Here is a 14,774-nt window from a genome sequence, read left to right as displayed (position 1 = left end):
CGCAGACGATTTTTCCGACTTTACACGACGCTCACGCAACGCTCACGCTAGTGACAGCCTTATTTAGAGCTTGACGTCGCACACAAGCGAATGAGCACATTTCGCCGACGACTTAGGCCGCCCTCCTAGTGTGGCTGTTCGGTGTCTGCAGGCAGCGAGGGGCTGCAAGCTTCCTGTGTTCGCGCCTATGTCACCTCTGCTTGCTTGTCAGAGACAGAGTATCGCAAAACATACAACTCACTCCATGAATTGATTGCTACGGCATCTGTCATCAGCAGTCACAACTAGCAACACCAGTAGCAGCCGACTGCACGTCAAGAATTGGAATGTGCAGTGGGATTTTTGTGAATTCGGCGCAAGGCTGATCTTTGCGACATAGGTTTGAGAATCTTATGGGAACACTTGTACTGTTTCTAAATTAAGTGTAGTGGTGGGAGGAGGGTGCTTCGTGCGCATTACAGCACGCTTGCCAATTGTGGCTGCTAATCGTTGGCTCGTATCTGCCTTGACACATTTTCTGGCTGTGAATTATTCCACTTGCATGGCAGTGTGCGCATGTTGGTGTGTTAAAAATTCTGGAGGCGCTGCCTCGCACTTTACTACTGTGTACCACTCTTGTCGTCCAACTGCAAAAGACTGGGCCACAACAACTTTCCGCGTCTCCATTGCACTGCGCAAACTACGAAACGCTCCCCAAACATGGCACTCACCCACGCAGACGACTTTTCCGACTTTACACGACGCTCACGCAACGCTCACGCTAGTGACAGCCTTATTTAGAGCTTGACGTCGCACACAAGCGAATGAGCACATTTCGCCGACGACTTAGGCCGCCCTCCTAGTGTGGCTGTTCGGTGTCTGCAGGCAGCGAGGGGCTGCAAGCTTCCTGTGTTCGCGCCTATGTCACCTCTGCTTGCTTGTCAGAGACAGAGTATCGCAAAACATACAACTCACTCCATGAATTGATTGCTACGGCATCTGTCATCAGCAGTCACAACTAGCAACACCAGTAGCAGCCGACTGCACGTCAAGAATTGGAATGTGCAGTGGGATTTTTGTGAATTCGGCGCAAGGCTGATCTTTGCGACATAGGTTTGAGAATCTTATGGGAACACTTGTACTGTTTCTAAATTAAGTGTAGTGGTGGGAGGAGGGTGCTTCGTGCGCATTACAGCACGCTTGCCAATTGTGGCTGCTAATCGTTGGCTCGTATCTGCCTTGACACATTTTCTGGCTGTGAATTATTCCACTTGCATGGCAGTGTGCGCATGTTGGTGTGTTAAAAATTCTGGAGGCGCTGCCTCGCACTTTACTACTGTGTACCACTCTTGTCGTCCAACTGCAAAAGACTGGGCCACAACAACTTTCCGCGTCTCCATTGCACTGCGCAAACTACGAAACGCTCCCCAAACATGGCACTCACCCACGCAGACGATTTTTCCGACTTTACACGACGCTCACGCAACGCTCACGCTAGTGACAGCCTTATTTAGAGCTTGACGTCGCACACAAGCGAATGAGCACATTTCGCCGACGACTTAGGCCGCCCTCCTAGTGTGGCTGTTCGGTGTCTGCAGGCAGCGAGGGGCTGCAAGCTTCCTGTGTTCGCGCCTATGTCACCTCTGCTTGCTTGTCAGAGACAGAGTATCGCAAAACATACAACTCACTCCATGAATTGATTGCTACGGCATCTGTCATCAGCAGTCACAACTAGCAACACCAGTAGCAGCCGACTGCACGTCAAGAATTGGAATGTGCAGTGGGATTTTTGTGAATTCGGCGCAAGGCTGATCTTTGCGACATAGGTTTGAGAATCTTATGGGAACACTTGTACTGTTTCTAAATTAAGTGTAGTGGTGGGAGGAGGGTGCTTCGTGCGCATTACAGCACGCTTGCCAATTGTGGCTGCTAATCGTTGGCTCGTATCTGCCTTGACACATTTTCTGGCTGTGAATTATTCCACTTGCATGGCAGTGTGCGCATGTTGGTGTGTTAAAAATTCTGGAGGCGCTGCCTCGCACTTTACTACTGTGTACCACTCTTGTCGTCCAACTGCAAAAGACTGGGCCACAACAACTTTCCGCGTCTCCATTGCACTGCGCAAACTACGAAACGCTCCCCAAACATGGCACTCACCCACGCAGACGACTTTTCCGACTTTACACGACGCTCACGCAACGCTCACGCTAGTGACAGCCTTATTTAGAGCTTGACGTCGCACACAAGCGAATGAGCACATTTCGCCGACGACTTAGGCCGCCCTCCTAGTGTGGCTGTTCGGTGTCTGCAGGCAGCGAGGGGCTGCAAGCTTCCTGTGTTCGCGCCTATGTCACCTCTGCTTGCTTGTCAGAGACAGAGTATCGCAAAACATACAACTCACTCCATGAATTGATTGCTACGGCATCTGTCATCAGCAGTCACAACTAGCAACACCAGTAGCAGCCGACTGCACGTCAAGAATTGGAATGTGCAGTGGGATTTTTGTGAATTCGGCGCAAGGCTGATCTTTGCGACATAGGTTTGAGAATCTTATGGGAACACTTGTACTGTTTCTAAATTAAGTGTAGTGGTGGGAGGAGGGTGCTTCGTGCGCATTACAGCACGCTTGCCAATTGTGGCTGCTAATCGTTGGCTCGTATCTGCCTTGACACATTTTCTGGCTGTGAATTATTCCACTTGCATGGCAGTGTGCGCATGTTGGTGTGTTAAAAATTCTGGAGGCGCTGCCTCGCACTTTACTACTGTGTACCACTCTTGTCGTCCAACTGCAAAAGACTGGGCCACAACAACTTTCCGCGTCTCCATTGCACTGCGCAAACTACGAAACGCTCCCCAAACATGGCACTCACCCACGCAGACGATTTTTCCGACTTTACACGACGCTCACGCAACGCTCACGCTAGTGACAGCCTTATTTAGAGCTTGACGTCGCACACAAGCGAATGAGCACATTTCGCCGACGACTTAGGCCGCCCTCCTAGTGTGGCTGTTCGGTGTCTGCAGGCAGCGAGGGGCTGCAAGCTTCCTGTGTTCGCGCCTATGTCACCTCTGCTTGCTTGTCAGAGACAGAGTATCGCAAAACATACAACTCACTCCATGAATTGATTGCTACGGCATCTGTCATCAGCAGTCACAACTAGCAACACCAGTAGCAGCCGACTGCACGTCAAGAATTGGAATGTGCAGTGGGATTTTTGTGAATTCGGCGCAAGGCTGATCTTTGCGACATAGGTTTGAGAATCTTATGGGAACACTTGTACTGTTTCTAAATTAAGTGTAGTGGTGGGAGGAGGGTGCTTCGTGCGCATTACAGCACGCTTGCCAATTGTGGCTGCTAATCGTTGGCTCGTATCTGCCTTGACACATTTTCTGGCTGTGAATTATTCCACTTGCATGGCAGTGTGCGCATGTTGGTGTGTTAAAAATTCTGGAGGCGCTGGGTATCGATCCCAGTACGTCTCGCATGCTAAGCGAGCGCTCTACCATCTGAGCTACGCCCCCTGCTGACGAACTGCGCTACATACAGCCACATCAATGACACAGACCCTTGCACTCCCATTATTCCGCTGACAAACACTACTCTCAATGTGTCCGTGAGGGTGTCTTTCAGGTTTCCTGCATTCTGCATCGAATCGTAGTTGGCCAAAATCAAAGTGGCACGCACGACGTCGAAAATAGCGTTCGGCCAACGCTCTGAGGTAGACGAACGTGTTGTCCACTCTCTAGACTTCATTGAGGTTAGGCCGTTATACCTAAGGCAGATTTGCACTCGATGACACCTCGACAACAGCCGGTCCTCACATTTACGTCTTGCTCTCCTTACGTCGGTATACGAGTCTGTGACGCTGGCTTTGCAACATCTTGCGTGTCTTTAGGCTCGCCGCGACCAACACTTACCACGCACTGACCACAAAACATGGAGGCGCCGGGGCTTGAACCCGGGACCTATCACATGCAAAGCGAACGCTCTACCAACTGAGCTACGCCCCCAAGCACAAGCAAGCTGCGCTGTTCTCCGTTCTTTGCTACTCTCATGTGCACGGACGCGATGGTTGGTTGGTTTGCAGGGGTGAAGGGACCAGAGTACAAAGGCGCGGACACGTTCACATACGCAAGAGTTCCAAGTAGTTTCGATGCTCTGGTATTACGACTGCAAATTCCGTCCGTTTTTAACGTCTTAAATTGAAGGGACAGTCACAAGTTGCTCCGTTTTCACTCCATGTCGACAATCACACAGCACCTGAGGTAACAAGCACATCTGAAGACCCATTGTGCACTCGACTGTTCATGCCAACTCACTGCCTCGCACTTTACTACTGTGTACCACTCTTGTCGTCCAACTGCAAAAGACTGGGCCACAACAACTTTCCGCGTCTCCATTGCACTGCGCAAACTACGAAACGCTCCCCAAACATGGCACTCACCCACGCAGACGACTTTTCCGACTTTACACGACGCTCACGCAACGCTCACGCTAGTGACAGCCTTATTTAGAGCTTGACGTCGCACACAAGCGAATGAGCACATTTCGCCGACGACTTAGGCCGCCCTCCTAGTGTGGCTGTTCGGTGTCTGCAGGCAGCGAGGGGCTGCAAGCTTCCTGTGTTCGCGCCTATGTCACCTCTGCTTGCTTGTCAGAGACAGAGTATCGCAAAACATACAACTCACTCCATGAATTGATTGCTACGGCATCTGTCATCAGCAGTCACAACTAGCAACACCAGTAGCAGCCGACTGCACGTCAAGAATTGGAATGTGCAGTGGGATTTTTGTGAATTCGGCGCAAGGCTGATCTTTGCGACATAGGTTTGAGAATCTTATGGGAACACTTGTACTGTTTCTAAATTAAGTGTAGTGGTGGGAGGAGGGTGCTTCGTGCGCATTACAGCACGCTTGCCAATTGTGGCTGCTAATCGTTGGCTCGTATCTGCCTTGACACATTTTCTGGCTGTGAATTATTCCACTTGCATGGCAGTGTGCGCATGTTGGTGTGTTAAAAATTCTGGAGGCGCTGCCTCGCACTTTACTACTGTGTACCACTCTTGTCGTCCAACTGCAAAAGACTGGGCCACAACAACTTTCCGCGTCTCCATTGCACTGCGCAAACTACGAAACGCTCCCCAAACATGGCACTCACCCACGCAGACGACTTTTCCGACTTTACACGACGCTCACGCAACGCTCACGCTAGTGACAGCCTTATTTAGAGCTTGACGTCGCACACAAGCGAATGAGCACATTTCGCCGACGACTTAGGCCGCCCTCCTAGTGTGGCTGTTCGGTGTCTGCAGGCAGCGAGGGGCTGCAAGCTTCCTGTGTTCGCGCCTATGTCACCTCTGCTTGCTTGTCAGAGACAGAGTATCGCAAAACATACAACTCACTCCATGAATTGATTGCTACGGCATCTGTCATCAGCAGTCACAACTAGCAACACCAGTAGCAGCCGACTGCACGTCAAGAATTGGAATGTGCAGTGGGATTTTTGTGAATTCGGCGCAAGGCTGATCTTTGCGACATAGGTTTGAGAATCTTATGGGAACACTTGTACTGTTTCTAAATTAAGTGTAGTGGTGGGAGGAGGGTGCTTCGTGCGCATTACAGCACGCTTGCCAATTGTGGCTGCTAATCGTTGGCTCGTATCTGCCTTGACACATTTTCTGGCTGTGAATTATTCCACTTGCATGGCAGTGTGCGCATGTTGGTGTGTTAAAAATTCTGGAGGCGCTGCCTCGCACTTTACTACTGTGTACCACTCTTGTCGTCCAACTGCAAAAGACTGGGCCACAACAACTTTCCGCGTCTCCATTGCACTGCGCAAACTACGAAACGCTCCCCAAACATGGCACTCACCCACGCAGACGATTTTTCCGACTTTACACGACGCTCACGCAACGCTCACGCTAGTGACAGCCTTATTTAGAGCTTGACGTCGCACACAAGCGAATGAGCACATTTCGCCGACGACTTAGGCCGCCCTCCTAGTGTGGCTGTTCGGTGTCTGCAGGCAGCGAGGGGCTGCAAGCTTCCTGTGTTCGCGCCTATGTCACCTCTGCTTGCTTGTCAGAGACAGAGTATCGCAAAACATACAACTCACTCCATGAATTGATTGCTACGGCATCTGTCATCAGCAGTCACAACTAGCAACACCAGTAGCAGCCGACTGCACGTCAAGAATTGGAATGTGCAGTGGGATTTTTGTGAATTCGGCGCAAGGCTGATCTTTGCGACATAGGTTTGAGAATCTTATGGGAACACTTGTACTGTTTCTAAATTAAGTGTAGTGGTGGGAGGAGGGTGCTTCGTGCGCATTACAGCACGCTTGCCAATTGTGGCTGCTAATCGTTGGCTCGTATCTGCCTTGACACATTTTCTGGCTGTGAATTATTCCACTTGCATGGCAGTGTGCGCATGTTGGTGTGTTAAAAATTCTGGAGGCGCTGCCTCGCACTTTACTACTGTGTACCACTCTTGTCGTCCAACTGCAAAAGACTGGGCCACAACAACTTTCCGCGTCTCCATTGCACTGCGCAAACTACGAAACGCTCCCCAAACATGGCACTCACCCACGCAGACGACTTTTCCGACTTTACACGACGCTCACGCAACGCTCACGCTAGTGACAGCCTTATTTAGAGCTTGACGTCGCACACAAGCGAATGAGCACATTTCGCCGACGACTTAGGCCGCCCTCCTAGTGTGGCTGTTCGGTGTCTGCAGGCAGCGAGGGGCTGCAAGCTTCCTGTGTTCGCGCCTATGTCACCTCTGCTTGCTTGTCAGAGACAGAGTATCGCAAAACATACAACTCACTCCATGAATTGATTGCTACGGCATCTGTCATCAGCAGTCACAACTAGCAACACCAGTAGCAGCCGACTGCACGTCAAGAATTGGAATGTGCAGTGGGATTTTTGTGAATTCGGCGCAAGGCTGATCTTTGCGACATAGGTTTGAGAATCTTATGGGAACACTTGTACTGTTTCTAAATTAAGTGTAGTGGTGGGAGGAGGGTGCTTCGTGCGCATTACAGCACGCTTGCCAATTGTGGCTGCTAATCGTTGGCTCGTATCTGCCTTGACACATTTTCTGGCTGTGAATTATTCCACTTGCATGGCAGTGTGCGCATGTTGGTGTGTTAAAAATTCTGGAGGCGCTGCCTCGCACTTTACTACTGTGTACCACTCTTGTCGTCCAACTGCAAAAGACTGGGCCACAACAACTTTCCGCGTCTCCATTGCACTGCGCAAACTACGAAACGCTCCCCAAACATGGCACTCACCCACGCAGACGACTTTTCCGACTTTACACGACGCTCACGCAACGCTCACGCTAGTGACAGCCTTATTTAGAGCTTGACGTCGCACACAAGCGAATGAGCACATTTCGCCGACGACTTAGGCCGCCCTCCTAGTGTGGCTGTTCGGTGTCTGCAGGCAGCGAGGGGCTGCAAGCTTCCTGTGTTCGCGCCTATGTCACCTCTGCTTGCTTGTCAGAGACAGAGTATCGCAAAACATACAACTCACTCCATGAATTGATTGCTACGGCATCTGTCATCAGCAGTCACAACTAGCAACACCAGTAGCAGCCGACTGCACGTCAAGAATTGGAATGTGCAGTGGGATTTTTGTGAATTCGGCGCAAGGCTGATCTTTGCGACATAGGTTTGAGAATCTTATGGGAACACTTGTACTGTTTCTAAATTAAGTGTAGTGGTGGGAGGAGGGTGCTTCGTGCGCATTACAGCACGCTTGCCAATTGTGGCTGCTAATCGTTGGCTCGTATCTGCCTTGACACATTTTCTGGCTGTGAATTATTCCACTTGCATGGCAGTGTGCGCATGTTGGTGTGTTAAAAATTCTGGAGGCGCTGCCTCGCACTTTACTACTGTGTACCACTCTTGTCGTCCAACTGCAAAAGACTGGGCCACAACAACTTTCCGCGTCTCCATTGCACTGCGCAAACTACGAAACGCTCCCCAAACATGGCACTCACCCACGCAGACGATTTTTCCGACTTTACACGACGCTCACGCAACGCTCACGCTAGTGACAGCCTTATTTAGAGCTTGACGTCGCACACAAGCGAATGAGCACATTTCGCCGACGACTTAGGCCGCCCTCCTAGTGTGGCTGTTCGGTGTCTGCAGGCAGCGAGGGGCTGCAAGCTTCCTGTGTTCGCGCCTATGTCACCTCTGCTTGCTTGTCAGAGACAGAGTATCGCAAAACATACAACTCACTCCATGAATTGATTGCTACGGCATCTGTCATCAGCAGTCACAACTAGCAACACCAGTAGCAGCCGACTGCACGTCAAGAATTGGAATGTGCAGTGGGATTTTTGTGAATTCGGCGCAAGGCTGATCTTTGCGACATAGGTTTGAGAATCTTATGGGAACACTTGTACTGTTTCTAAATTAAGTGTAGTGGTGGGAGGAGGGTGCTTCGTGCGCATTACAGCACGCTTGCCAATTGTGGCTGCTAATCGTTGGCTCGTATCTGCCTTGACACATTTTCTGGCTGTGAATTATTCCACTTGCATGGCAGTGTGCGCATGTTGGTGTGTTAAAAATTCTGGAGGCGCTGCCTCGCACTTTACTACTGTGTACCACTCTTGTCGTCCAACTGCAAAAGACTGGGCCACAACAACTTTCCGCGTCTCCATTGCACTGCGCAAACTACGAAACGCTCCCCAAACATGGCACTCACCCACGCAGACGACTTTTCCGACTTTACACGACGCTCACGCAACGCTCACGCTAGTGACAGCCTTATTTAGAGCTTGACGTCGCACACAAGCGAATGAGCACATTTCGCCGACGACTTAGGCCGCCCTCCTAGTGTGGCTGTTCGGTGTCTGCAGGCAGCGAGGGGCTGCAAGCTTCCTGTGTTCGCGCCTATGTCACCTCTGCTTGCTTGTCAGAGACAGAGTATCGCAAAACATACAACTCACTCCATGAATTGATTGCTACGGCATCTGTCATCAGCAGTCACAACTAGCAACACCAGTAGCAGCCGACTGCACGTCAAGAATTGGAATGTGCAGTGGGATTTTTGTGAATTCGGCGCAAGGCTGATCTTTGCGACATAGGTTTGAGAATCTTATGGGAACACTTGTACTGTTTCTAAATTAAGTGTAGTGGTGGGAGGAGGGTGCTTCGTGCGCATTACAGCACGCTTGCCAATTGTGGCTGCTAATCGTTGGCTCGTATCTGCCTTGACACATTTTCTGGCTGTGAATTATTCCACTTGCATGGCAGTGTGCGCATGTTGGTGTGTTAAAAATTCTGGAGGCGCTGCCTCGCACTTTACTACTGTGTACCACTCTTGTCGTCCAACTGCAAAAGACTGGGCCACAACAACTTTCCGCGTCTCCATTGCACTGCGCAAACTACGAAACGCTCCCCAAACATGGCACTCACCCACGCAGACGACTTTTCCGACTTTACACGACGCTCACGCAACGCTCACGCTAGTGACAGCCTTATTTAGAGCTTGACGTCGCACACAAGCGAATGAGCACATTTCGCCGACGACTTAGGCCGCCCTCCTAGTGTGGCTGTTCGGTGTCTGCAGGCAGCGAGGGGCTGCAAGCTTCCTGTGTTCGCGCCTATGTCACCTCTGCTTGCTTGTCAGAGACAGAGTATCGCAAAACATACAACTCACTCCATGAATTGATTGCTACGGCATCTGTCATCAGCAGTCACAACTAGCAACACCAGTAGCAGCCGACTGCACGTCAAGAATTGGAATGTGCAGTGGGATTTTTGTGAATTCGGCGCAAGGCTGATCTTTGCGACATAGGTTTGAGAATCTTATGGGAACACTTGTACTGTTTCTAAATTAAGTGTAGTGGTGGGAGGAGGGTGCTTCGTGCGCATTACAGCACGCTTGCCAATTGTGGCTGCTAATCGTTGGCTCGTATCTGCCTTGACACATTTTCTGGCTGTGAATTATTCCACTTGCATGGCAGTGTGCGCATGTTGGTGTGTTAAAAATTCTGGAGGCGCTGCCTCGCACTTTACTACTGTGTACCACTCTTGTCGTCCAACTGCAAAAGACTGGGCCACAACAACTTTCCGCGTCTCCATTGCACTGCGCAAACTACGAAACGCTCCCCAAACATGGCACTCACCCACGCAGACGACTTTTCCGACTTTACACGACGCTCACGCAACGCTCACGCTAGTGACAGCCTTATTTAGAGCTTGACGTCGCACACAAGCGAATGAGCACATTTCGCCGACGACTTAGGCCGCCCTCCTAGTGTGCCTGTTCGGTGTCTGCAGGCAGCGAGGGGCTGCAAGCTTCCTGTGTTCGCGCCTATGTCACCTCTGCTTGCTTGTCAGAGACAGAGTATCGCAAAACATACAACTCACTCCATGAATTGATTGCTACGGCATCTGTCATCAGCAGTCACAACTAGCAACACCAGTAGCAGCCGACTGCACGTCAAGAATTGGAATGTGCAGTGGGATTTTTGTGAATTCGGCGCAAGGCTGATCTTTGCGACATAGGTTTGAGAATCTTATGGGAACACTTGTACTGTTTCTAAATTAAGTGTAGTGGTGGGAGGAGGGTGCTTCGTGCGCATTACAGCACGCTTGCCAATTGTGGCTGCTAATCGTTGGCTCGTATCTGCCTTGACACATTTTCTGGCTGTGAATTATTCCACTTGCATGGCAGTGTGCGCATGTTGGTGTGTTAAAAATTCTGGAGGCGCTGCCTCGCACTTTACTACTGTGTACCACTCTTGTCGTCCAACTGCAAAAGACTGGGCCACAACAACTTTCCGCGTCTCCATTGCACTGCGCAAACTACGAAACGCTCCCCAAACATGGCACTCACCCACGCAGACGACTTTTCCGACTTTACACGACGCTCACGCAACGCTCACGCTAGTGACAGCCTTATTTAGAGCTTGACGTCGCACACAAGCGAATGAGCACATTTCGCCGACGACTTAGGCCGCCCTCCTAGTGTGGCTGTTCGGTGTCTGCAGGCAGCGAGGGGCTGCAAGCTTCCTGTGTTCGCGCCTATGTCACCTCTGCTTGCTTGTCAGAGACAGAGTATCGCAAAACATACAACTCACTCCATGAATTGATTGCTACGGCATCTGTCATCAGCAGTCACAACTAGCAACACCAGTAGCAGCCGACTGCACGTCAAGAATTGGAATGTGCAGTGGGATTTTTGTGAATTCGGCGCAAGGCTGATCTTTGCGACATAGGTTTGAGAATCTTATGGGAACACTTGTACTGTTTCTAAATTAAGTGTAGTGGTGGGAGGAGGGTGCTTCGTGCGCATTACAGCACGCTTGCCAATTGTGGCTGCTAATCGTTGGCTCGTATCTGCCTTGACACATTTTCTGGCTGTGAATTATTCCACTTGCATGGCAGTGTGCGCATGTTGGTGTGTTAAAAATTCTGGAGGCGCTGCCTCGCACTTTACTACTGTGTACCACTCTTGTCGTCCAACTGCAAAAGACTGGGCCACAACAACTTTCCGCGTCTCCATTGCACTGCGCAAACTACGAAACGCTCCCCAAACATGGCACTCACCCACGCAGACGACTTTTCCGACTTTACACGACGCTCACGCAACGCTCACGCTAGTGACAGCCTTATTTAGAGCTTGACGTCGCACACAAGCGAATGAGCACATTTCGCCGACGACTTAGGCCGCCCTCCTAGTGTGCCTGTTCGGTGTCTGCAGGCAGCGAGGGGCTGCAAGCTTCCTGTGTTCGCGCCTATGTCACCTCTGCTTGCTTGTCAGAGACAGAGTATCGCAAAACATACAACTCACTCCATGAATTGATTGCTACGGCATCTGTCATCAGCAGTCACAACTAGCAACACCAGTAGCAGCCGACTGCACGTCAAGAATTGGAATGTGCAGTGGGATTTTTGTGAATTCGGCGCAAGGCTGATCTTTGCGACATAGGTTTGAGAATCTTATGGGAACACTTGTACTGTTTCTAAATTAAGTGTAGTGGTGGGAGGAGGGTGCTTCGTGCGCATTACAGCACGCTTGCCAATTGTGGCTGCTAATCGTTGGCTCGTATCTGCCTTGACACATTTTCTGGCTGTGAATTATTCCACTTGCATGGCAGTGTGCGCATGTTGGTGTGTTAAAAATTCTGGAGGCGCTGCCTCGCACTTTACTACTGTGTACCACTCTTGTCGTCCAACTGCAAAAGACTGGGCCACAACAACTTTCCGCGTCTCCATTGCACTGCGCAAACTACGAAACGCTCCCCAAACATGGCACTCACCCACGCAGACGACTTTTCCGACTTTACACGACGCTCACGCAACGCTCACGCTAGTGACAGCCTTATTTAGAGCTTGACGTCGCACACAAGCGAATGAGCACATTTCGCCGACGACTTAGGCCGCCCTCCTAGTGTGGCTGTTCGGTGTCTGCAGGCAGCGAGGGGCTGCAAGCTTCCTGTGTTCGCGCCTATGTCACCTCTGCTTGCTTGTCAGAGACAGAGTATCGCAAAACATACAACTCACTCCATGAATTGATTGCTACGGCATCTGTCATCAGCAGTCACAACTAGCAACACCAGTAGCAGCCGACTGCACGTCAAGAATTGGAATGTGCAGTGGGATTTTTGTGAATTCGGCGCAAGGCTGATCTTTGCGACATAGGTTTGAGAATCTTATGGGAACACTTGTACTGTTTCTAAATTAAGTGTAGTGGTGGGAGGAGGGTGCTTCGTGCGCATTACAGCACGCTTGCCAATTGTGGCTGCTAATCGTTGGCTCGTATCTGCCTTGACACATTTTCTGGCTGTGAATTATTCCACTTGCATGGCAGTGTGCGCATGTTGGTGTGTTAAAAATTCTGGAGGCGCTGCCTCGCACTTTACTACTGTGTACCACTCTTGTCGTCCAACTGCAAAAGACTGGGCCACAACAACTTTCCGCGTCTCCATTGCACTGCGCAAACTACGAAACGCTCCCCAAACATGGCACTCACCCACGCAGACGACTTTTCCGACTTTACACGACGCTCACGCAACGCTCACGCTAGTGACAGCCTTATTTAGAGCTTGACGTCGCACACAAGCGAATGAGCACATTTCGCCGACGACTTAGGCCGCCCTCCTAGTGTGCCTGTTCGGTGTCTGCAGGCAGCGAGGGGCTGCAAGCTTCCTGTGTTCGCGCCTATGTCACCTCTGCTTGCTTGTCAGAGACAGAGTATCGCAAAACATACAACTCACTCCATGAATTGATTGCTACGGCATCTGTCATCAGCAGTCACAACTAGCAACACCAGTAGCAGCCGACTGCACGTCAAGAATTGGAATGTGCAGTGGGATTTTTGTGAATTCGGCGCAAGGCTGATCTTTGCGACATAGGTTTGAGAATCTTATGGGAACACTTGTACTGTTTCTAAATTAAGTGTAGTGGTGGGAGGAGGGTGCTTCGTGCGCATTACAGCACGCTTGCCAATTGTGGCTGCCAATCGTTGGCTCGTATCTGCCTTGACACATTTTCTGGCTGTGAATTATTCCACTTGCATGGCAGTGTGCGCATGTTGGTGTGTTAAAAATTCTGGAGGCGCTGGGTATCGATCCCAGTACCTCTCGCATGCTAAGCGAGCGCTCTACCATCTGAGCTACGCCCCCTGCTGACGAACTGCGCTACATACAGCCATATCAATGACACAGACCCTTGCACTCCCATTATTCCGCTGACAAACACTACTCTCAATGTGTCCGTGAGGGTGTCTTTCAGGTTTCCTGCATTCTGTATCGAATCGTAGTTGGCCAAAATCAAAGTGGCACGCACGACGTCGAAAATAGCGTTCGGCCAACGCTCTGAGGTAGACGAACGTGTTGTCCACTCTCTAGACTTCATTGAGGTTAGGCCGTTATACCTAAGGCAGATTTGCACTCGATGACACCTCGACAACAGCCGGTCCTCACATTTACGTCTTGCTCTCCTTACGTCGGTATACGAGTCTGTGACGCTGGCTTTGCAACATCTTGCGTGTCTTTAGGCTCGCCGCGACCAACACTTACCACGCACTGACCACAAAACATGGAGGCGCCGGGGCTTGAACCCGGGACCTATCACATGCAAAGCGAACGCTCTACCAACTGAGCTACGCCCCCAAGCACAAGCAAGCTGCGCTGATCTCCGTTCTTTGCTACTCTTATGTGCACGGACGCGATGGTTGGTTGGTTTGCTGGGATGAAGGGACCAGAGTACAAAGGCGCGGACACGTTCACATACGCAAGAGTTCCAAGTAGTTTCGATGCTCTGGTATTACGACTGCAAATTCCGTCCGTTTTTAACGTCTTAAATTGAAGGGACAGTCACAAGTTGCTCCGTTTTCACTCCATGTCGACAATCACACAGCACCTGAGGTAACAAGCACATCTGAAGACCCAATGTGCACTCGACTGTTCATGCCAACTCACTGCCTCGCACTTTACTACTGTGTACCACTCTTGTCGTCCAACTGCAAAAGACTGGGCCACAACAACTTTCCGCGTCTCCATTGCACTGCGCAAACTACGAAACGCTCCCCAAACATGGCACTCACCCACGCAGACGACTTTTCCGACTTTACACGACGCTCACGCAACGCTCACGCTAGTGACAGCCTTATTTAGAGCTTGACGTCGCACACAAGCGAATGAGCACATTTCGCCGACGACTTAGGCCGCCCTCCTAGTGTGGCTGTTCGGTGTCTGCAGGCAGCGAGGGGCTGCAAGCTTCCTGTGTTCGCGCCTATGTCACCTCTGCTTGCTTGTCAGAGACA

The 14,774-nt window shown here is 50.8% G+C and overlaps 4 non-coding genes across 4 annotated transcripts; all 4 read right to left on the bottom strand.

Moving 5' to 3' along the window:
- Positions 1-3,428: 3,428 nt before the first annotated feature.
- Trnaa-agc lies at positions 3,429-3,501 on the bottom strand. Its single transcript has one exon. It is a non-coding gene; the product is annotated as a tRNA-Ala (tRNA).
- A 416-nt stretch (positions 3,502-3,917) lies between these two features.
- Trnaa-ugc lies at positions 3,918-3,990 on the bottom strand. The gene has a single exon. It is a non-coding gene; the product is annotated as a tRNA-Ala (tRNA).
- Positions 3,991-13,559: 9,569 nt separating this feature from the next.
- Positions 13,560-13,632, bottom strand: Trnaa-agc. Its single transcript has one exon. It is a non-coding gene; the product is annotated as a tRNA-Ala (tRNA).
- Positions 13,633-14,048: 416 nt separating this feature from the next.
- Trnaa-ugc lies at positions 14,049-14,121 on the bottom strand. The gene has a single exon. It is a non-coding gene; the product is annotated as a tRNA-Ala (tRNA).
- Positions 14,122-14,774: the final 653 nt, after the last annotated feature.

Source organism: Schistocerca americana, unplaced genomic scaffold (assembly GCF_021461395.2).
Source record: "Schistocerca americana isolate TAMUIC-IGC-003095 unplaced genomic scaffold, iqSchAmer2.1 HiC_scaffold_247, whole genome shotgun sequence".
NCBI classification, from domain to species: Eukaryota; Metazoa; Arthropoda; class Insecta; order Orthoptera; family Acrididae; genus Schistocerca; species Schistocerca americana.
This window is presented reverse-complemented; position numbering and strand designations above follow the sequence as displayed.